Source organism: Cyanistes caeruleus, chromosome 3 (assembly GCF_971803275.1).
Source record: "Cyanistes caeruleus chromosome 3, bCyaCae1.hap1.1, whole genome shotgun sequence".
NCBI lineage: Eukaryota > Metazoa > Chordata > Aves > Passeriformes > Paridae > Cyanistes > Cyanistes caeruleus.
The window spans coordinates 99,585,103-99,610,011 of NC_141703.1; the positions used below are offsets into that span (position 1 = coordinate 99,585,103).

The 24,909-nt window shown below is 38.0% G+C and overlaps 1 long non-coding RNA gene across 1 annotated transcript; it reads left to right on the forward strand.

Annotated features, from left to right (window-relative positions):
- Window positions 1–17,559: 17,559 nt before the first annotated feature.
- On the forward strand, window positions 17,560–24,909 carry LOC147654393 (uncharacterized). Its single transcript, XR_015285142.1, has 3 exons — window positions 17,560–18,085; window positions 19,096–19,269; window positions 19,844–24,909. It is a non-coding gene; the product is annotated as an uncharacterized LOC147654393 (long non-coding RNA).

Sequence of the window (24,909 nt, forward strand, 5' to 3'; positions counted from 1 at the left end):
GCAACTTAAAAAATTAAAAAGAAAAAAAAAAGCAAACCAAAAAGCAGCTCTATTCTGAGCACTTCTGTGCACATATAATAATGTTGTAGGCTTACTGTATGATGTGTCTTGTTAAAGTCTCTGCAAAATCATTCTAGACGTGGCCAAACAGATTTAAACTGAGAACTGAAATCTGCAAATGTTATTTCTAAATAAATTAACCTGGTTTAAAAAAATAGAAACAAATTTCAAGCTACACAGCTAATGACACCATATCTGAAAGTCTTATACTACATGGCTCAAGACCAGAGAAAAATATCACCCTTTATAATCTAATCTACTTTATTGTTTTAATTAACAGGAGCTCCATATCTCTTTAAACATATTTAAAAGAGAATATGAGGGAATGAAAATTAAAGCATTAATTGTATTGAAGCAGATAGAAAAACCTCCTATTTTTCACATGAGCTGATACAGGGTGAGGAATAAAAGAATGTACTGCCAAGAAATATATTTTTAACTCTGTTACCAGTCTTCCAGAATTTAAAGTTTAAAACTGTGCAGATTGATAAACATACAGGCAAGTTCATTAGGTGGTTAGTCTTAGAATACTAGAGAAAATTCTACAACATCTGAAGACATTAACACAGTCCCTTCTTTCCTCTCCCTGGTTTTACTACCAGCGTGTGAGGAAGTGAGACCATCTCACATGGATTTCACACTGATTTTTTTTAAAGTAAAAATGACACATTTTTCATTAGAAAGCCCACCCCATGCTAGCCCATGTAATAGCATGGAAGCCATGCCCACCACAGCCCTGACTCTGAGGGCTTTGATGGATTGAGAGGGAAGAATGATGATGAGCTCAAGGATTGTGCAAGACTGAAGGAGACCTTCAGAACTTCTCCCTTCAGAAGGAGAGTGCCAAGGCGTGGGTTCTGCACCACTATCTAAACCCAGAGTCATAAGATTAAAAGACTAAACCAGACTAAACTGCCTGATTTGGTCTCAGCTGAATCTGAACTGCAATCTGGACTCTCTGGGCGAACCAGGGTGTGCACCTTTGGGATAAGGCTCTCGATCTTCAATAGCTACTGAATGTCAGCTCATTGCAGAGCAGCCTCCTAGTGCATCAACAGGATCTTTTTGGGATGAAAACTAGAGGAGAGATGAACTTCAGGAGTTTGCTAAGTGCACTCATGCCACAGAGGTCTCTTGAAGTCAAAACTGCAAAACTCAACACCTTGAGAAAACTGTTCCTAGAGGCCTGAGTACTAGCAAATATATACATATTGTTTTGCCCAAAGATTGACATTTACTGTTAAAAATGGGGAAGTTCATAAAAATCAATGTTTACAAGAGACTGGGCTCTTTTTGGAACATGAAAATTCTTTTGTATCACAGAAATATATGACCTTTTATTTCTATAATAAAAAAAAATAAATTGAAAAACAGTTATTTCTCTACATATTTTTCCCCTTCTACTGACAGAAACAATAAAATATTATAAAGCAGTATTATTGGTCAATGGGTTCAAATCCTAGAAAGCCTAGTTTTCTGAAATATAACACTTAACATATGTTGAAAGGTATAATTGTAAATGAAATGTCAAGCCTGGAGATCATGTTTTACAGCTGCTGTTTTAAACGGCTCCATTTACCCCCAAAACCACCACAACTCAAGGCAACACAGAATGTAGCAATGGGGAACAAAGAGACACAGACCCCCTTATGCATCTGAAGGAGATCACTTTATTGTAGAAATCACCCCCCTTTATACCTTTAATCTCAACCAGACAAACCCAGACTTGACAGAAGAAGGGCACCCACTGGCTGGCTCAGCTGCAGCGCTGCTGTCCACGAGCCATGACTGCCTCCCAACCCCAAACCCACTTCCAACCATGCAGCCTGCAGCTGGGCCTTCCCACAGGGCCTTCTGGTGAGCATAAGCCTTAACCACCTCAACAATTATAACCCCATATCCTACAACAGAATTGACCCATTATAAACTTTTTCCTATTGCTGTCCCTATGCTCCGGGGAAAGAAAGACGTTTTGCTTAAGTCAACTGTAGAACTTCAGCGCAGAGTAAATTATTTTAACTATGTTAGTGTTTGGAAAAGATACAAATTTCATGTAATTGTCTTCTTTCATTTCTACATAAAACATAATTTATAGCTGAAGATTAAAGGAATGACATTTATTTAGCTTGAAGAGGTGACACATAGGGAGAAACACGATAACTTTACATAAATAGCTAAAAGGCAATAATAGGAGAGAAACGAAGAGCAAGTCACACTGAACATTAGTCATAAAACAAGGAGTAATGGGCTGAGTTAAAAGGATAAATTTACCTTGGTTATTACAAGAACTCTCTGAGAGAAAGGACAATTGGAGCAAGCCCTCTCTCGTGAAATAGTTATTGCACAATCTTTGGAGACATTAGAGGTAGATTAAAAAGCTATCTGTTAAAACATTTTGAGTTTTCAGAGACTGAACTGGATGACCAAGAACATCCATTTGTGGGTTGACCTTGCCTCGACACCAGATGCCAACCAAGCCACTCTGTTCCTCCCCCTATTCAACAGGACAGGAAGAGGAAATACAAGGAAAAGCTCATGGACTCAGAGATCACTCACCCATTATCAGTACTACAAAAACAGGCTCAGTTTGGGGAAATTAACTTAATTGATTGTTAATTAATATAATAGTAAAATGCTGAAGGATGGGAACAAATTTAAAAACACCTCTACCACTCTCTTCTTCCCAGGTTCAGTTTTGCCCTCAACTCCTCTGTTTTCTCTCCCTGTGAGACACACAGAGATAAAAGATAGGTGCTGGTGTCAGTTCAAAAGTCTTGGCCTCTGCTGCTCCTTCCTCCTCATACTCTTCCCCTGCTCCAGAGGAATGAGGTCCTAGCCACAGGGAAGAGTCCTTCATGACCTTCTCCAGTGTGGACCCTTCCAACAGGCTGAAGTTCTTCAAAAACTGCTTTGACATGAGTTCTTTCCACAGGTTACAGACTTTCTGGAATGGTCTCCTCAAGCATGGATCCTCCAAGGATCCTACCAGAAATCCTGCTCCTCTCGGTGGAGGATTAAGATCCATGGGCAGCAGCTGTCTTCAGAATCTGTTCACCTTCTCCAATGTGGAATCCTCCTTGGACTTCAGGGGGAAAACCTGGTCTTCTCCAGGACCTGCAAGAGAATCTCTGCTCCAGTTCCTGAGGCACTTCCTCCCCCTTCTCCTTCACTGACCTGTCTATGAGACACTGAGTGTCTGCAGAGTTGTTTCTCTCATATGTTTTCACTGTCCTCCTTCAGCTTCTGTTGCTCATTGTTTGGGTTTTTTCCTGTTCTCAAATATTTTATCACAGAGACACTACCAAAAATCACAGGTTGGCTCAGTTGTGGCCAACTGAGCAGTGAGTCCCTTCCCTTCTGGAGCCACTAAAACTCTCTTTGTTGGATATAAGGGCAGCTTCTGGTGTCTTATCACAGAATCCAATCCTGCAGCCTCTGCTATCAAAAATCGTACCATGTAAACCCAAAACAATACACTCTTAGTACAGGGAGGAAAAAAGAGCATGCTTAAAAATATCCAGAGGTATAGGAGCACAAACTCCCTCTGATAAAATCAAGCTGTTCTAATAAGGGGAAGTAAAAATGCCACACAAACTGTAATAAATGCTCTGACACTTAATTTAATTTGTAATCTCTTCTAGCTATGATTAAAACTGTATTGACTGACTCCTAAGACACTTGCATCCAATTCTTCTGCACTAAGCAAATATTCTGCCAAAGAAAAAAAGAATACAGACAAGCCACAGGTTCAGAATTCTCCCTGCTTGTCCCTCATGTTTGTGGGAGATAAAAAGTTCAATAAGAAGCATTAGTACAGTTCTGTATTCAGCAGAGAGAGTGAAGATTTGCCCCTATATTCTTTCAGCACTTTTAGCTTTTCTGTGGTGAATCAGCAAGAATTATTCCTGGAATTTTCTGGTGCTAGGAATAAATATATGTCTCCAGAAACCTGCAAGCTTGAACTGCTCCACAACAAATAACACATAAATAAGTGAAATTTCCTAGCAGCAAACACATAAATTAAGAAAAAATTCTAAGAGTGAATACATAATTACAGCATCTATAATTTTCTTAAGATGACAGTTTTGGTCTATGAAAGCAAAATGAAGTTTTAGACATGGAGAAAATAAAGGATATAACATCAGATACTAAAATTTGATTTGCACCCCCTCAGTTCTTCACCCCCTTCTGTGTAGAAGCCCCAGACTGAGACATTAATCACATCTGGACACAAGATGGGAAGGTGCCAGGGAAAATGTTAAAAAGTCTGGTTTGCGTTTGGCTTTGTTGAGTTTACAGATGGTAAACATTAAACTTCATGGTTGCAATGGATCAGTAAATTTTCTTCTCCAATTCACAGTCAGTCCCACTTGCTCAGGGATTATCTTGAAAAACTGTGATTGACCTGTGCTCACTGAGACCATGATGATACACGTCCCTAAGATGCAAAAAGGTCCATAAGAAGGGAACAAGACAAGATGGGAGATGTGACAGGTTTACATGTGCTTCAGCTACTTTGGCATCAGCTGCAGGCTGGGAAAAGGCCCAGGACCCAGCTTTACAAGATTTTTGAAATTAGGGTGATGTCACTTCACCCCAAGTTCTTGTATTTGTTCATTACAGCTTGGATCAGGTTTACATGCCAAGGAAAAAAAGAGGGTTGGGGCAGGTGTTTTAGATTTTGTCCTTGTTTCTCATCATTTAAATCTGTTTTAATATACAATAAACTAAAATAACTTTCCCTGAGTTTAGTCTGGTTTGTCCATTGTTGCAATCAGTGAGTAATGTCACTGACTTTATCTCAACTCATGTGCTTTTCCATCTTATTTTCTTCACTCATCCACTTGATGAGAGGAGTGTGAGTGGCTGGCTGGTCATCTGGCAGGGGCAATGTAACCTCACCTTTAAACACATGATAAGCATAATTAACTAATGCTATGGTATAAAATAAAGCTAAGATGTATTCATTCAGATGAATTAATTATATTCAACTTTTGTTGCTGCCATCAGCAGCAGTAGCAAAACTTGAGTCTACCATGCTTCATATTCTAGTTTTGAGGAGTTTTTATTGTCCTGTGCTTCCTTTCCATGTTCCTGTTTCATTGTAGTGTAAGTATTCTCTCCACCTTGTCCTCAGATGACAGGGTGTATCTAAAAGTGCTGTTCAGTTTTCTCAACAAAAGCAGGATGACTACAAACAATTTTTCTCCTGAATTATTGTTTCACTTATTAACCAAAGCTATAGCTTCTGTAATTCAGTAAGATCATCAATTTCCCACCATCAACAATGACTGCTGGAATCTTCACTAGTCGATAAATTATGTAAAACTTGTTAACAGATTGTGATCTGTTATTATAACATATTTTTGTTATGTTTGCTCTTCTATTTGGCATTTTTGGTGTGAGGATCAGAAACTTTATCGAATATGTTATTTCCCTGCTCTTTGTTCTGCTTTACATAACCTTTATAAATGGACTAATAACCAAAAAAAACCCACAAAATAACGAACAAAAAACTGTGTAAATAAAAATATTGAGTCAGTTAAACAGGAAGTTCATTTTTAAAAATTGATTGTTAAATTATTCATAAACTGTGCAGATGTCCTAGTTCCAAATTAGGCCATAAACAAATCTCCTAGTGTTAAAAGAAAAAAAATAAAAATTGGAACATTCATTACACAAAGGGTTTACATATTTTAATTGATACAATAAACAACAACAAATGTCCAAAGAAGTAGAAATAATGCTACAAATTTACTATTTTTTCAGGTTTAGCTTGAACTCTTGTCCTTGAATATTGCATTGATATTGTATTTATACTGCACACAGTTTCTCAAGAACCATTTCATGTACAGAATTGCAGCATTTATTTTATCCACTGTAATTCACAGTTTTCTTATTTTTCTTCAGGTGACAATCAAATAGACTCTCTTCAAGGAAAGGGGAGATCATTCTTGCTCTGGGATATAACAGAGCCTGCCTGGACAAAAAGTTTCAAGTAGTGTAGAGGGCTGTGGGGCTGAAGTAAAGAGCAGACTACAGGCTGTCAGACCTGATGGGTGGAGAAGGAGCTTCCTGTGACCTGAGGGGACAACTAGTCAGGGACTGCCACAATTCAAACTCTCTAATTTGGATAGAACTACGTTTGGAAATTAAAAGTCTTACTCTTAGGGTGTGAAATAAGAGGTTTGCTCATCTCTTCCACAAGCAGTTTCCTTTACTTGAAGGGTTTTGTTGGATTGGTTTATGCCCCTATTAGTTATGTAATTATTTTTCCATAAATCATGAATTTCCTGAGTGGAAAAACTTTCTGGTTGTCAGCAAGGAACATTGATCCACCCTGGGGCTGTTTCAAAAGGAAACAGGAAAAAAACCCAAAACAACCTTACATATTCTGAAATAATTTATACTCCTAAAATTTATAGAAATTAATTGAAAATTTCAGCACAGAAGCATAAACAATGCTGATACTAACTTATGCTTCTGGTGTGTCCCTGGGACATTGCATGTCCTCATTCTTTTCACAAAACAGACAGTGGATTGATTGCTCACACTCCTCTGCTCACAGCTTCCTTGCATGTGCTGCTCCAGGAGATTGGCTGATGTGACATTATCAACAGAGGTGATTGTATCCTGGTCAAAGAAGATGTTAAGTGTTTGGGGAGGAAGAACCCGAGCAGTTTGTTGAGTCTGAAGCCACTGAAGGAGAGGTTGAGTCGGTCACTTTGCAGGGGTGACAGCCATCCGACCAGCCCTGGACACTGCTGGCACACAGCACCGCGGAGGGCTGCAAGTGACAGCACTTTTACCTGGGCTCACAGCTGGGCTCTGGGGGCTGTTTGTGCTCTGCAAACTGTGTGGGACAGTTGTGTCACAGGCTAGAAACCTTGCAATGGGAACTGCAGCATCCCTGCTCTGCACACCTTGCTTGGCCATTAACTTTGAAATTCAATGTCACTGAATGGTGCAGCTCTGTTCCTGAGACTCTCTGAATTCCCTTGTGATGGGGAAAAAGCTCCAGGTAGGGCAGCATTTTTCCAGTATTTTGCTGGTAATGGTATTTTGCCAATCCTTTTCCTAAAAATGTCTAGTGCTTCATATAAGCCTCTACAGCCTTCAATAACCTCAGTGACATATTGCAGCACCCCACCATAACATTTTTTACAAGTATTCTCAGAAGACAAATATTTGCTTACACACTCCATCTGCTCTGTATGATTTTTCTATGGTGTTTCTTTACACTTCAGCTGATTTCATTAGTATTCTCTGATATAATCATCAATTTTGGCACAAAGTGTTTTAATTCTTTCATTATATTTACTCGTTTGTTTGTCGTTGGTTTTTCGGATTTTTTTCCCCTATCTGCTCATTGTTATCTATCCCTTTGACTCTAACAGTTTAATTCATGGAGTACATCATGAATTCTGATCTAGGGACAAGGAGAATTTTGTTTTCTTTTCTTTGGTTTGTCTCTTTTTAATAAAGATATATCTGCACTTTTTTATTTGAAGCTGGAGATAAACTGAGAACTAATCTCAATTTTGAAAACGAAATAAGTTTGTATATGTGGAGGCAAAAATATAGTCTACAGCAGGCTAATTTCTGGTATGTACTTTCTTCTATGGATGTTATAATTCCACATCACTGGGCATTTTATACCAGAACTTTGTTAAAAAAATCCAACTTTGCATCATTTCATATAGTCTCACACTGGATACATATTAGAACTGTGGAAAAAATTAAATGTATTATATGACATAGCTGGCAGCAGACTGCTTGTTAGGAGAGAAAATCTACTTTTAAATGATACATAAAGCTAAGGTCATTTTCATGCTTAATTTGTGAGTAAACTTTGAATTGATACATGAGTCACCTCAGCTGCTTGTTTGTGGAATTATAAGAATCTTTCCTTGTTGTTTGCTTGAGATAAAGCCCATATGGATTCTTTTCATGTATTAGCTTGACCTTTAATCATATAATTTTCAAAGCATTTTTGCATAATTGTCCCATCTGGATTTATAAATTGGATGATTGGTGTTTTGCTCTGTTACCAGGCATCTTATAAGTGACCAATTCACATCTTAACTTGTAATAGTGAAGCCTCTCAAGTTAAGAGGTCATGATTTATTTATTTCTTTTTTTCTACTAATATTAACAATGTTTTGTCTTTGAAATATGAGACAGACTGACCTGTAACACTACAACCTGTTTATTCCCGTTTTTTCCTTCAGCACTCTTGCTTTTTTAAGTAATAAACCTTATTTTCGGGATGTGCAAAGATTTACTTTTCTAGATTTGCCTGGAGACTTTTTTTTCTGTGGCAGAATTGACAAAATCAGTGAATTTGAAATAAATAGGTGCTATTTGTATACACTCCTTAAAAAGCTATAGCTTTATATATTTCAGATTAAGGGGTGAGAGGGCCCTAAATCGAGCTTGTCTGTCAAATGTGGATAAACTGACACTCTTCCCTTAAAGACAATACCCCACCCCCAAATATCTTTAATCTGAAAATCTAACTTTATCTATGCAGAAGCTAAAGAAATGGACTTATTGAAATAAAATTGCTAATTAAAACGGATAAAAATAAAAGAGTATTAAACAAGTCTTCACAACAGTCTTGTCCTGTTTTCAGCTGGGATAGCATTGTTTTCTTCCTATTGTCTGTAGCACTGGCTTTTTCAGATGAGGATAATTTTTATAACACCTCAATGCTCTTGTTGTTGAGGAACATTGTCTACCTTATGTCAAGGATATTTTGTTTTATACTGCCCCATCACTGGGTGGGCAGGGGCTTCACAAGGAGCTCACAAGTGAGGGGACAGGACAGCTGATCCCAAGTGACCAGAGGGCTATCCCAGACCATATGGCAACATGCTGAATGATAACACAGCAGAAACCTGGCTGGGGGTGGTCATTCCCTGCTTGGAGACAGTCTGGGCATCAGCCAGTGGGTGGTGATTGATTTCACTGGGCATCAGATATTCTTTTATCATTACTATTAATTTCCCTCTCTTAACTGTCTTAAGTGTCTTAACCACAGCCTGTGAGATTGTGTTTTTCCTGTCCTCTGCTCCATCCCACTGGGGAGAGTGAACAAATGGTTGTGGAGTGTTTAAACATGACAGCCCTTTTTGGCACCCAACATGTGGCACAAAGGGTAGAGATAATGACACATCTAACCAGACCATGCTGGAAAAACAATTGTTATAAGCATTCATTATATTAGTTTCATAGTCTGTGCTCATGATGATGATTTATTTGCTCTCAGAGTTGTGCTTGTTGTCAGAATCATGCTATGTAAGACCTTACTTTTCCTCACCTCCAGGGGCTAGATTAGGGTTATCATTTTGCTGTACCGTGTATGTAACCCTGGCTTAAGGGTGTGATAAACTTACTAGTCATGAGACTTATCTGGCATTTGTACTCAGCATTGGTGCCATCCCTCTGCTTCAGGAAACAATTTATAGGGGAGACAAAGAAGGATATTTTTTGCTGATTCTTCCCCTTCTGTTTCAAGCTAGTTAAAATAAATTCTTTCTGGAGAATTCTGAATATCCTTGGAATGTTCCTTTTGCTTTGTCTCCTGAATGTGTTTCAGGTCTTGTTTAAGGTTAAGCAATAACACCCAGAGATCTGCCCCAAGGCTGGATAATTATAAATGTCTGGGTGTGTGGTACAGTATGGACAAGTACTTAAAACAGTGGGTACCTCCAGTATTTTAAAATGTCACCCCTGAACAAATTAGGAATCTGGAAAATAACCAACTATTCTTAAAAAATATGCTGTCACCCTGTCAATTCCAGAGACACATAAATTTCTACAAAATGCTGAGACCTGGCCCAGGCCTACTGAGCCTGTGGTTTTACCTGTGTGACCCCAAAGAGAAGATGAAGAAGCAGGGTAGAAAACCTAACTTGATCCTACAGTCACCTGTGCATGAGCTGCCAACAAAAATAATCACGTAAGGGTGCTCTTTCAGGAAAATTGCTGCTCCAGATCTCTGTGGACTGTTTTCTGTGGACAGTTTCCCAGAGCAGAAAAGCTGATTTTACTTCTGATCTTAATAAGGGGACTTCTTATTTTTATTTATAAGAAGTGAGTAACAAATACTATGACTAAGACTAGAGGGGTCCTGCTTCCATCAACTGAGAAAGAGGGTAACTGTGTCTCCTCGACTGTGTAGATCCAATGGCTTGGCACATCAGACCCACAGGAACATAAGGCTCCAGTCAATACTCAGGAGATCAAGCTGTGCACGTGCAGAACCCAACTGTATTTCTGGAATGTCAGGAACAGTAGTCTCTGCTGGAGATTAAAGTCAGCCTGAGCATAAATGAATGGCTGAAGCATTCTATAGTGACTGACCCAGAGACTGTGTGTGCTTGGCAGAGACTACCTCAGGAGAGGGTGCTTCAAGGACTTAGAATGGCATTTATACCTGCAACTGACTGCCCTGAGGCAAAAACAGCCCTGTCACCTCCCATGGACTGATCCAGGCTGCAGTGGAACAGGATGAACATCAGTAACACCTGATTTACATCACTGTATAGGACAACACGGCAGAAGTTTTTGAAAAAGGGGAAAAAATAGCCCAAAGTCTTCTGGAAGTTGATTTTGCCAAGAAATGGAAAAAGCTGTGAGGAAGCAGAGCCATACAGTCCAAAGAAATATGGCCATACCACATGACACCATGCCAATAAACCTGGAGAAGCTGGCAGGGGGATGACAGCTCACTACATGGGGAAGGGCTGGGCATCGATCCCACAGTGAAGAGCAGTTGTGTTGTGCACCACTTGGTTTGTATATTCCTTTATATTATTATTATTATTGTTATTATTATTATTATTAATATTAATTATTATTATTAATAATAATAATGAAAAATAATAATAATAATTTTCCCTTCCTTTTCTGTCCTAGCTACCTTACTTTCATGATGCTCTCACACTGTAAGGAGTGAGTGCAGGGTTCTCAGCTGCCTGCAGGGTTAAACCACAAGAGCACAGTTTCTTTTCCTCCAGCTTTCTGTTAGTAACACAGGATTTTGTGGGTTGAAACTTTCATAGACAGTGAATGTCTTTTTTTGCCTAAAGCCTAGTTGTGTGTCTGCTTTCTGCTATCATGTACCTTGTCAGGTTGCTGTTCTGCCCCTTCTCTTTAACTGTATACACAGACTGGTGCTTTACACTTTTAAAAATAATATATATATTTTTCCCCCCACAGTTTTTCATTATACCTGCTAGCTACCTGCAGGAGTTTTTTTCTGTTCTGAATTTTATAAACATAGCATCTAACATTCACTTTTTTAAATCTAAAATCACAATTTAATAGTACAAGCTCATTAAATATTGAAAAACCCTAACCCAATTTCCCATAAATAGTTCAATGACCAGAAGAAAAAGATCCCATGATTTGGAATCATTCTATAACTTATGGTCAAGGAAAAAAATCAATCATATAAGGATATTTCTACTTTGTTTGAAGACAACTAGTATTTGAATTCCAGCATATTTTTTCATAAAAAAATTAAGAGTAAATTTCAATTTATTTGCTCAAATAAATTTAATTAATTTTTATATTAATCGTGTTTGACATATCGTTGGCTTCTCCATTTACAATTTTAAGAAGAAGACTAAGAAATGTTTCTATCATTGTTTACAAATAGGACTGCCTGGGGTTTAGGAAAAATCTATTCATATATCACATGGAACACATACAAATTTTGTTTAAGAATTTAATGTAGTATAACAGTACGTATAGTATAGTGTGTATATATATATATATAGTATATATTTATATAGTATATATAGAAATTAATGTAGTGTAACAGTATCTCTTCATGGATCAAGTTAAGGCTGTTCAGTGGTTGAAGAACTTCATTTTAAAGCCTTTTTTTTTGGGGTGGAGGTGGTGTTAATCATAAATCACATTTGGAAATTTATTTTGTTGTTTGTATATGAACAACAATTTTATTTAGTCCCATGCTGTGCTTTGAGGATACTTCTGGTTTAGGAATACTTACTGTAGAGCACAAGCATGTAGCTCATGTGGTTCTACCATATCTTTTAATTTGATGGTGCTGTATATATTTATGCATTCCCATTTTTCTTTCCATTTAGCAACACCAGAACACTGAACTATGTGAATTCTCACTCACAAAACACTGGCCTTTCTGAATTGTAATTGGCAGTGTCATATCAGCAATGGATTTAGATTAAGTTGCTTTCCATCTAGTCATGCTTGGAACCTTTTCCTGGCTATTCACAAAGCGATACACCATGCAGCTCAGAGATTACAGTGCTACATTAGATATAATAAGATGTATTAATTGGCCTATTGTCTAGCTTAACAAATGTAAGAAAGGAAGAAAATAGAATGATTTGATTTTTTAACACTTAAAAATCCTTTGCTCAAATACTTTTATGGGGCAAGTTGGTTGTGTCATAGTTCTGTACAGTTCCCACTAATGCTAACATTTTAATGATTCTCAGTGTATGGGTAACTGCAGCAGGGCCCGGAGCACATCCTGCCTCCTGTTAGCTTATCCCCTTCCTCACATTATCTATCAAATAGCAGAGGATGTACTGCAAAGGGTGCCTTTGTTAATTTAAAACCTTCAATGGCTTTTATTCCAGACATTGTTACTACACTAAGTCTCCTGCTTCACTTCTACCCCTTTTGAGAGATGATGCTGTTGCTGCTGCCTTACATCTTACTGGAGTGCTGCATCCAGCCCTGGGCTCCCCAGGAAGGACAGGGAGCTGCTGGTGCCGGGCCAGAGGAGACACCAAGGGGATCAGAGGGATGGAGCAGCTCTGCTGTGAGGAAAGGCTGAGAGAATTGGGATTGTTCAGCCTGGGAAAGACAAGGCTTTGGGGTGACCTAATTGTGGCTTTCTAGTACCTGAAGGGAGCCCGCTGGAAAGATGGAGAAACTATTTATAAGGGCCTGGAGTGACAAGACAAGGGAGAATGGCTTGAAACTGACAGAGAGTAGGTTTAGATCAGATATTAGGAAGAAATTCTTCCCTGTGAGGGTGGTGGGACACTGACACCCAGGTTGCCCAGGGAATCTGTGGTTTACCCATCCCTGGAAGTGTTCAAGGCCAGGCTGGATGGAGCTCTGATCAGCCTGGTCCAGTGGAAGGGCTCCCTGCCCATGGTAGGGGGTTGGGACTGAGTAATCTCTAAGGCCCCTTAATATCCAGCACCTGGGCATTCCATGGTTTTGTGATATGGGACAGAATATTTGAATGTTCCCCATGTGGATTGTGGTCTGTGTGAAATGTAATAGGTCTTCCTATTACCTTAAAAATAATTCTATTTTCATAGATATGTACTTAATATTTAGTGTTATGTACTCAAAATTTTCTTGTGATTGTCATCTTAGGAGGCTAAAAAAAGTAATTTAAAGCAGTATCAACAAATATATTGTGACTCAAAAAAAGGCACTTCTCAATAACATTACTGAAGTAGGGGCCATTGTTTAAGAAAAGCATTACTCTTATTACTCTTCTGTATAGTTTTAACCAGAAAATGTGGCATAGAGCCACATGGAGCATCATCATGGGTTGGTGATGATAAATATATTCCTAAAACTTTTTCAGAGTATTTTATGAACCCTTCTCTGTAATGTCCTTAAACCTTTAAAAAGATATATTGTTTATTGGAAGTTCAGGATTACTAAGTCTTCAAGATGGGTGAGTAATTACTGAAAATTTATAACAGCCAACATATTGCTGTGTAGACACTGGCAATACTTTTCCTTTAAAATTAACAACTCACATGCAGTAGCTTTCATTCCTGTGTTAGTAAGACATCAGTTTCAAAATACAAACGTGGTTTTTACACATTCAATCATTTTTACGGGTGAGTTTCAGGTCTGATGCTGCAGAACCACGTGGTGGAGCTGTTGAATAAATTTGGGTTCTCACAGCATCATCCTGGGTGAAGTCTGTGTTAGAGCTGCTGCCACTCCTGTTATCTCTGTGTGTGAACCTGCCTCCTCACATTTGCTGGGGATAATGGGGGGGCCCAAACGCAGAGACAGACGTTGACAGTTCCTTCAGAAACAGGTTCAGAGGCAGAGAAACCCAAAATGAAATAAATGCAGTCCAGTCCAATCTATCAGTCCTGAATATTCCTATCAAATATACAAAGTATGATGTTGTAATTGATGAATTTTTCTTTTTTTTTTCCCCTTAGAAATAATTTTTATAGCAAGTAGTAGTTCATCTTTCTTAAAAATATATTAATTTAGTTTTGAATGGAGATAACACTCAGATATGTGTTCATCCTCAAACATGACAAGCATGTAATATAGTTCAGTAAGAGAAATACTTTTGGTTCATTCTGGATGGCCAAAATATTTTTCCTATTTCACTATTTAATTTTCTACTTAGGTTTGAAATAAGTCCGATTTAGGTTTAGAGCCATTCTGGGGAGCCTGCAAAGAAACCTCAAGGAGCCACAAGACAGTCACAATTTTCTGAATAATGATTGAATCTTTGAGCCTCAGACTGCATGTGCTTTAGGAGAGATGAGTGAATAGCAGCAATGCAGCCATCTGGCTGATGGTGGAAGCTTCAAGGGTCCCTGTGTTTGCACGATTTGTGTCTATTCTTTGGAGTAATAAAAGGCAATATCAGAATCAGTTTGCAAAGTCTGACTTTTTTTCAGTGTATTGGTTTGATGTATATTTGCAAGCTAGGACATGGAAGAATTCTCATAAACCAGTCAAAGGTGGCAAAGCTAGAAATTTATGTGTAAACACAGCATGGTGTGAAATTACCAGTGGACTGCTCTGCCTGCAGCCAGAAATCTTTGTCTTGGATCAGTAAGAACTACAATCCTCATGTCCATTTGTTTCCTGCCAAATCAAATGACTCTCTGTGAGATATTCCAAATACTGCTGCTGACAAAGATATTTCTTTCTTAATTTTAAAATCATGATAACATATTTTTAATCCAAATATGTTAAACCAGTAATATTTCTAGGAATTTTATTTGCTGTATTTCTGTTCCCTGTGTTTCTTTTTACATACATCAGACTTCAGATTTTCCCTAAAACTACAAATTTGAAGCATTAGCTATACTTATGTTCCATAGTTCTGGCAGTACAATTAATACCAGATGATGTTATAACTTGAGGAGGCAAGTAGGTTTATATCAGATGAGGTGCACATACAAAAACACAGTTACTGACCCCTTAAATTTTATGCTTGCTGTGAGAAAAGAGCTAAACCCTTGCAGCTGATCGTTTCTGTATGCTTGGCCCATGTTCTAATGCCAAATCAATGTGACTCCATTTGTCTCCCTGGCATTGTTCTAGGTGCCTGTTAACATAACCTGAGCTGACTTGAACTATTATCATCACAGAACAATGGGCAGCTAACTTATTAGCAGTTCAAAACACAATACCCAAACCAAAATAATTTCTAGGAACTAGAACAATACCATTACAGCCTTCTGTATGTCATTTTATACCCCTAAAGAAGGCTAAATAATGTTTATATAAATAGGTTTTCTATTTTGAAAGGATTTACATCTTTTAAAGTCATATACAGGTAAACAATGCAAATACATTTCAATGCTCTATGAACTTTGATGTAAGTTAATTGAAAGGTGATATAAAAACCAATTTCAGCATCAAACCTAATAACCTAAACCCAGATCAGTTCACAGACCTGTAAATATGGTTTTTCCACTGCTAGGGACAGCTGTCAGGCTGTGGTGAGTCCCCGTGGGGAAAGGACTGACAGCCCTGGATGAACAACCCCCAGGGATTTTGGGGATCTCTACTGGCAGCTTTCTTCTCTTCCCTGGGAGCAGGGGGAAGGAAGCAGGTGAGGATGGAAAAATGTTTAGAAAGAAATCCAAGACAACCTCCACAACTGAGAAGGAAGTGAGCCCACCACCAGCATCAGCTCCTGCCAGTGAAGACCTCAGTGTACTTGGTGACTTGCCCCCACCGTGTCCTGGCCCACATCCTTGCACAGGATTTCAGTGCTGACTGTAAAATCCAAAGGGGCACTGAAGGAGTAACCCCAGCATGAGGAGTAGGTTGTAGGCTGAGGACTGGTTTTCTTGAATAACATTTAAGCTGCATTATTACTTAGGCATTTCTGTATTCAGATAGTTTGGATTATGGAAGGAGTAAGACACTAGTTGTGTTAGCAAGATATTCTTGATTCTACACCCATAATCTATTTATTACAAATTGACTCTTAAGAGAATTTTGTACAATAAGCTGAACCAAAATTATAAATTTATTGCAAATGTCATTAATTTTGCCTTTCATGATGGTATGCTGGAAATGTTTGGTTTGCAACCCTTCTCCTAAGATTGTACTATCTCCCTGGTGAAGTTTCAAGGTTTTTCAATATTATCATAGGCCAAAATGAAAAAATTACTGGTCCATACAGTTATATTCTAAGCATGTCCTTAAAAGTGACACACACCAAAAATTTGCAATGATTTTTTTTCTTCCCCAAAAGCTTTTTTTCATATCAGCAGAAGTGTACAGGCACTATTGAATGACCAGATCCTGCAAAACACAGGATCATCATTACAGTCAAAATGCAGGTGTCTCATAGGAGTGTTTAACAAGCAGACTACATATTTGTGTACCCATATTATGTACTTGTGATTTTCAAAATTTATTTCCCTTATGGTGGCACATCTGCAACAGAAGGGAGCTGGAGAGAGACTCCTTCTGAAGATTTCCAGACTGCTGAGCAACATATCCTCACTGGTGAGATCTGAATATGGGTTCCTTGGAAGAAGGCAATTTCAGATATAATTTCAGTTCCAGATAGAGTGTTTCTCCCTGGCACAGACATAAAACACACATTTACACATGGCTGGCCACACACATGACCACAGAGGGAAAACACAGCACTTGGCACAAGCACAAGCAGCACCAATGGCCTCATCCTGTGTCTGTCTGACCAGGATGAAGCTCATTTAGCTCATAATACAAATATACATATTTAGATGGAAATATACATATAACAGGTTTTCCTCCTGCAGCTGGACTTACACACATGGTCCATACAGTATCCTGATACTCCTAATAGGTGTCAGCAGAACATATAAGCCTCCTGCAGAGTCCTGCAGCCCAGCTCTGGCTGCTGGTGCAGACACTGGAAATAGACACACACAAACACAGGCACAGACAGAGACAGACACAGACACAGTGAGGATTCCTCTCATAACTCAGCTTGGACACTCAGTGCAGACAGTGACTGCCCTGAATTCTCTTGTCTCTGGTTACTCCCTGCACAGATAAGCACACCTACAGGTTTCTGTCAAGCCCCAGGATCCACAACTTCTCTGGAGACGACCCGGAATTCTTTTTCCATTCTGCAGCTCATTCCTTCAGGCTTCATCTCTTTCCCAGGGACACACACAGCTGTCTCCTAAGCCAATTGCCTTTTGCCCCAGCTGTTCTGGCTTGACACTGACTGGCAAATACACAGGCACAGCCCTGGCCATTGCAGTTGCCAGCATCACACACATCTGGTACCCTGGGACCCACACTGCCATACAGTACACACAGAACAGAAAGCTTCTCACTCAGGGAAATCCTTAGAAATGGAATTTAGTGCCAGGATAGCACAGACTGCACTGATCAGGCACAGGGCATAGCCACAACAGTGAGTTAGCCAACATCCACTTACAGCCAGTTCCTTTGGCTGCCTAATCCATCTGTTTTCCCATAATTTTTACTCCATGAGTTATCTTGATCCCGCCTTGTAGTGGATTGAGCTTCACTGGACAGCTCTTCCCCACCGAGCCCCTCTATCACTCTGCTCTTCAGCAGGACAGGGTGGAGGAGAAAATAAGATGAGAAAGGCTTCACTGATCAAGAGGAGTAAATTTAATAAAGCAAAAAGGAAAGATACTCACGTGGAAGGAAAAGGGAGACAAAAGATTTTACTGTCTCCATCAGCAGGTAATGTCTGGACACTTCCCAGGAAGCAGGGCTTCATCACACAAAGTTGTTTTGGAATGCAAACACTGTAAGTAACAAATGCCCCTCTCTTCCCTCTTTCTATTTGTTTTTATTGCCAAACAGGCTACATATGATATGGTGTATCCCTTTGGCCAGCTCTGGCCAGATGTCCTGTCTAAGTTACCTCCCAAGACCTTGCTCATGGCCAGCCTGGTGGTGTGTGTGAGAGGGAGTGCTGGGGAGATGGCCTTGATGGGAGCCTGCCCAGCAGCAGCCAAAAACACTGTGTGCTCTCATCACCTTTCTACCTACAGATACAAAGCCCAGCACTGTGAGGGCTGCTATGGGGAAAATCATCTCCATTCAGCCAGAGCTACAAACACATTCAATTTCTCTGCCTTTGGATTCTCCACTAAACATAAAATCATAGAGTGGTCTGGCTTGGAAGTGACCTTTAAAATCATCTGTTCCAAAAAACCTGTTGTATTCTTTTTCCAGCACAACTGAAACAAGAAGGCTTTTTCTAAGTGACCGTTGTAATTCAATATAGCTCAGAATAGCATTGTGTCCAGAATTAATAGCATTAATGAGGCTGTTGTGGTTTTGTAGATTTCTGTTTCCCATTATGGACTTGTGTTTGCAAGTATAAAGCACTGCTTTTTTTAATTTTTTTGTGTAAACCAGGAAAAAACAACAAAAAAAATTCAGTTATGGAGAGGTTTACTATTTTGCTTTTTGGGTTTTTTTTTAAATTAAGGGTTTTGGCAGGATGTTTGTTTTGTTCTGTTGATTTTGGGTTGCTTGTTTCTTGTTTTTTTTAAGGCTTGCAAAGTCAATTTCAAACCTGCAAATTAATTTCTACTTTGATTAGACATGAAATTAAACAGCGGTATTATTACTTTAATTTGCTCATTTTTTGAGCTGTCTTCCCAGTATTCAATGAAAACACAACTCTTAAAAGAGCAAAAATGACTTGTCGTTAGCAGCATGTAACATTTTTGCCAAGCAATATGGAAAATAGAGGTAAAAGACAAAGGCTGGAGGTAAGATCAGCTTTTCTGTGATTTGATTTTTTAGGTAAATGACACAGTGAAATGACACAGTGGTTTCTTTAAGTGGCCATGTATAAAACTCAGCACCCACGTGTGGTCATTGTTATGAAGCAAAAAACTAACATATTAAATGAAATTCTGAGAGCAGCAAGAGAAGACTGGGGAGGCACAGTTTATGAGGGAAAACAAAAAACAAAATGTGAGTAACTTGGAAGGAGGTGGTAAGAAAAAGAAAAGTTAAATTCTGTCAGCTAGTCATTTGATTGTGAATTTAATGGAGAATTTCAGTAAGCATTTGAAAAATAAGAATATTAGAAGAAAATAATAGAGAATAATTTAGTTTAACTAGATTTTAATAAATTTTATTTTATGTTAATTTGTTAATGTTTATTTTGTGTTAATTTTATGTTTTACTGTTTTTTGTTGTCTATGCCTAAAAAAAGAATACTTGCATCATTTATCAGTTTTCAAATAATAGCTCAAGTTGTTTTTTTAGAATGTTTAGTTTTAAGACCTTTTTCCATTTTTTTTTTTTAGATAGGATGCTATTCCAATTCAAGGGAGTCTCATCTTTTCTTTTTGGGGTTTTATTTAAAATCTCAGTCCACAAGTCCACAAGTAATTCCATTAGTTTCCATTTGCTATATATTGAAGCTCAATACCAGTGCAAAAAGGTATAGAAAGCTTGGGAAGGGATTGGATCTTTTTTTCAGTTCTTGTTAACAGAAATATAGTAATTTTTTCTATGTAAGATCATCTGTTCTTCATTGCAGGCACTTTAGAAGATCCTAAAATGAAATTAAGGGCAAAGAAAAGATAAACATGGAAGTGTTCCCAACAGGAACAGTCATTTCACCTGCGGGGTATTTCCTCATCTTCCACAATCAGACATCAAATCCGGTTCAACATCACCACAGCAATTTTAAGTACCCTCTGAGGAAACAGACACTGCTCCTTTCCTTGCAGGGATCCACCAAGAACAACATTTGTTTTGTAGTAAAAGAACAAAACTCATTAACGCCAATTTACCTCTGCAAAATTAACGACCATGACAGATGCATTCGACTAGACACAACAGATTAATTTTCTGGTGTTTTACAAGAATTCATTATGAAAAGGAAATTTTGCAAAAAATACTTTTTTTTTTTCTAACTTTAGTATCTCCTTGCTTCATATGTCTGCAAGAAATGCTCCATGCTGTTGCTCTGTGTCATTTTCTGTATATGACCAAAGGTTCTGAATCCCTCTCATTCTGGATAATGCCTTTAATTTTCATAAGGGGTAAAGAAGATTTAAATTAGAATTAATTTTTTATTGTTGCTTTTTTAATAAAAATTGCAATCATTAATAAAGCAACTCTTGTGTCACTCTTAGAACCCTCATATCTGATTTCCATTTGTTTTACAAATGTGGTGCACAACACACAATTAATTTTTAAATTAAATTAATTTAATCAAATTAATTTAATTTTTAAAAAGTAATTAATTTTAATGCTGTCCAGGCAAAGAATGTTTCTTGTTATAAACCAGAACAAAACAGAATTCCTCAGAATAACATAACTGTTAGCAATCTAAAAAATGAAGGATGAAAGAAAACTGGCAGCAGATAAGTTTGAGAGGGTCATGATGGTCATAGTATAGAAATAATATGAAAGTAATAATAGGACTTTTGAAAAATGTTTGGAATCTTCTTTCGGAGTTCAAGAGGAAAAAGTGTGTTTGATGATGAATAACTTCTAAATGACAGCTTTGAGGGACAGTATAAACAGTTTATTTTTTTTAATGTTAGTTTTGTACAGACTAAATACACACACATTATTTTACAAAACACAGCCACATATTTAAATTATTAGGTATTAACATCTAAGGGGCACTGTATACCCTTTGCTCTTACAAAGTTACACATCACAAACTATTTTACATATGTTAAAAAATTTGTCCTCAAAACATATGTGGGCTGCATATTGACATCTACACTAAATAGCATTTAATTAAAAAAATAGGTCATAGTTTGTATGAAGACGGCCAGCAGATGTAGCTCATAGTAATTAACCTGTTCCAACTGTAAAGAGCTTTCCATGCAATGATCTAAAAGTATTTCGAAAAAGAAATGGACAGAACTGACAGGGTGATGATACTAAAACATAGGCTTGACAAATAAGTCATCATGAAATGCAGGAAAGTTTCTCTAAAATTCTCTGATAAAAAATTAGAGAATCAAACAAATAACAAAATGGCAAGAGGTGCAAATTAACAACCAGAAACTGGAAATATTTTTGCTATCCAAGATATGAAGCTTTACAGAAGTGCTTTACAGGGCAATCTGCTGGGATGTTCTCTCACAAATCAGGGGCACGTGCCACTTTACTTATTTGGTCAAGACAATTAATACTGTGGATACAATAAATATTCATAGGATTATATGAGTTTATTTCTACTTGAATAGTAAAGATACCTTTATTCTCTTGCATACTCTAAGTACAAACTTCTGTAGCTAATCTATAGTCCTCCTGCTTTCCATTTTTCCTTTAGCTGTGCTAGGTCCAATATTTAAATATTTTTAATCTTTAATTTTTAACACTTTTATAAAATATCTACAGAAAGTAGTAGTAACTTTTTCTGGCTAAATAATCCTGTGAGTGGACCTCAGTCATTTAATGGAGATTTACAGTACAGTTAACTTTTTCTGCTTGCTCTAATTACTTAGCTAATGTTACCTGGCCCTTAGACTCACTTCTGTTGTGTTTTCCACAGTAAATGTGTTGAACACAGTTCATTTTCTTCTTTTGGATCCTGCTTTAAAATTTTATCATATTTTAGGATTTGCTGATAACAATTTCTATCTTATAAGATTCTATATTTTTTTTTTCTGTTTTTGTGTATGCACTTAAAAAAAAAAGGAAATATTATCTATTTATATCCTAATATCACCAGGTATGCTGCCACTATCTCACTACACTGTGCATTTTCCTCATCAAAACTGAAGTGTGATAGCCAGGCTGAGTCCATTGGTCTGACCAAAGCCATGACCTTCCCAGAGAGAGCAGTCCAACAAGAGACAGCTTTTTTGGGGTTTCTGGCAATCCCTGGCCACCAGGTAACCTCAGCAAGGGGCAGCCTGTGGCTGCAAGTGATCAGTGATTTCAGCTCAATGATTTCAGCTCAGTGATTTCAGCTCAGTGATTTCAGTTCAGCTTGTGAGGTTATCCCCGGCTGACTCAGAGACAGACAGACAGGAGTGTAGTGTGGTGATTCCACAGAGACAGCCTTTATTGTCCAGCAGCTCTGTGAAGGGCAGCCAGGGACAGCAGCTCCCCCCTGAACTGGGCAGGAGCTGGGGTTTTTATGGGGGAAAGCCAGGGTGGTACCAGGGGGGAAAACCAATGGGTTACAAAGGATCAGCACAGTCACCAAAGCAAGATGGGATAGATCACCATGACAAGGGAGGATGATTCCATCTAAGGGGTATCTCTCCAGGAGAGGATTGAGATAAGTTTATCACAGCTCCCTCAGAGCACATTCCTCCAAGGGAAAGCTTTGGCAGGCTGACCTGCCTCCACATTGAAGCTCTTGAATTTTCATTGAAGTTTGCATTTGCCTTTACTTCGGCCTCTTTTCTATCCTCTAGCTCCAATTTTGGGTTTTTTTTCCATGAAAAAATTCTACATGGAAGTTTCTTTTCTATTTTATGACACTGAATTTCTACATTGCTGTTTTACTATATCATAGAATCATAGAATGGCCTGAGTTGGAAGGGACCTTAAAGATTGCCCAGTTCCATCCCCATGCCATGGGCAGGGACACCTTCTACTAGACCAGGTTGCTCAGAGCTCCATCCAACCTGGCCTTGAACACTTTCAGGGATGGGGCATCCACAGCTTCTCTAAAAAACCTTTGCCAGCGCCTCATCATCCTCAAAGCAAAGAATTTTTTCCTAATATCTAATCTAAACCTATTCTCTTTCAATTTGAAGCCATTCCCCCTTGTCCTGACACTCCAGATGCTTTCTTGTTGTGTCCCTTCGGGCACTGGAAAGCTGCAATCAGGTCACCCCAAAACCTTCTCTTTCCCAGGCTGAACAATCCCAGCTCTCAGCCTTTCCTCACAGCAGAGCTGCTCCATCCCTCTGATCACCTTGGTGTCTCCTCTGGAGAAGGACAGCATCTACATCCCTCCTGTAGCAGCATTCATGGTATAAAGCACTGTGTTCAAAGATTCAAAAAGACAGTGCAGTCTTGAAGATGATTTGAATTTCATCTATGAACTGGGTCAGCCACAGGTGAGTTCTCCACCTGGGGCAAATGAACAAAGATTGGTGTGAGCACTTTAAACAATCGTCTTTTAACTAATAGTTCTAATATCACTAATCAGTACAGTAATTTTTCTGAATCTATGTTTGCCTAAAACGGTTACTTCCAATTGATTTCTCAAGATGCATTTTAATGTCAGCAGTTTGGTTTTACATAAAACTGGCAGCAGGCTCATCTCTTAAGAAACACTGACATTTTTTTCCCAGTAAGTCAACAAACTTTTTGTTTTCAATGGAAGGAAAATAAATTTCAGAATCTGCTCCTCTGAGAATGATTACTCTAAGACCTCTTATCTTTTCTGAAAGAACAGGAAAATAAACAGCAATAACCACAACCTTTCTTCAGTTTGTAAAGGTTAATAGCTAGTTATATATCCAATTTTCCATTTCAAAGGACAACAAAAGGCATCTTTGACTGATTGTTTTAGACACTATGCAAAAACTTAAATAAAACTGCCAAAGGAAGGCTCCCCTTGCTCAGGGGTTTATGGGCAAGAATAAAAGTCTGAGTATATTCCTACAAGAAACTCTCAATCACTGTACCCACATGTATTTTTTTTTTTTTTTTTTTTTTTTGCTAGACAGAAAACACCAGTCTTCAAACACAGTTAGTATTAAAAAAGCTGCAAAGAGAGCTCTTCCTGTAGTGAGAGAATAGCTTTGGAACAGCAGAAAAAAAATTGCACATTATGTCTGGACATTTGTGGACATGTGTATACAAAATATTTTTCTTCATATTGTGGTACTCTTACCTATAACTGATATATGTTGTATTTCTGTAAATAATCAATTATGCCAGTATGAATGATACTAAACTGGAGTTCTTCAGGGTATCACTGTCCTGCCGGGATAGTCTTGTACGAAGTCACATGGGCACCAAAACTCCATTCTCTCCTCCATTTAAATGAAGCATTCCTTAGCTTTCATTAGCTCTCTCAAATATCTTCTACAGACTCTTAAAATGATTAATCCTGTAATCCTCTGTTTGCTAGAATTTCAGTATACGGTGATGATCCTTATGCATATTTAATTATGAAGTATATCTAATTTGTAAAAGTAACAAACTCTAATTCTTTCCTTACAGTCTCATTCTGATTAATAAAGTACAATCTATACAAAAATCTAATCAAGACTGAAGTGATTATATAATCAAACCCAGAAAAATCTTTTTATTATATAGTAATTAAACTTTAACTCGTTTATTAATCCACTTGTTTTTCAAATGTTTGTACTTTTCACAACTCCAATTGATAACTGTTTCTGTGACACTCCTATGTTTTTTGTTTATATGACACTAAGTTCATGTAGGCCTTCCAAGCTTGAGTAATTCTGTGTTTTTGCCTTCTGCAGATAATGTCTGGTCTTCAAAGGCAATGTGCCTGAACAAGCCTGATAAGAATTGCATATTCAGGAACTCTGAATATTAGTGTGTTGGTTTCTCATATTAAAAATGAAAGAAATATGACATAGACAAATTTATGTTTCTCTCCTTATTTAACTTTTGTTTAATAAATTCCAAACTGCAGCAAAA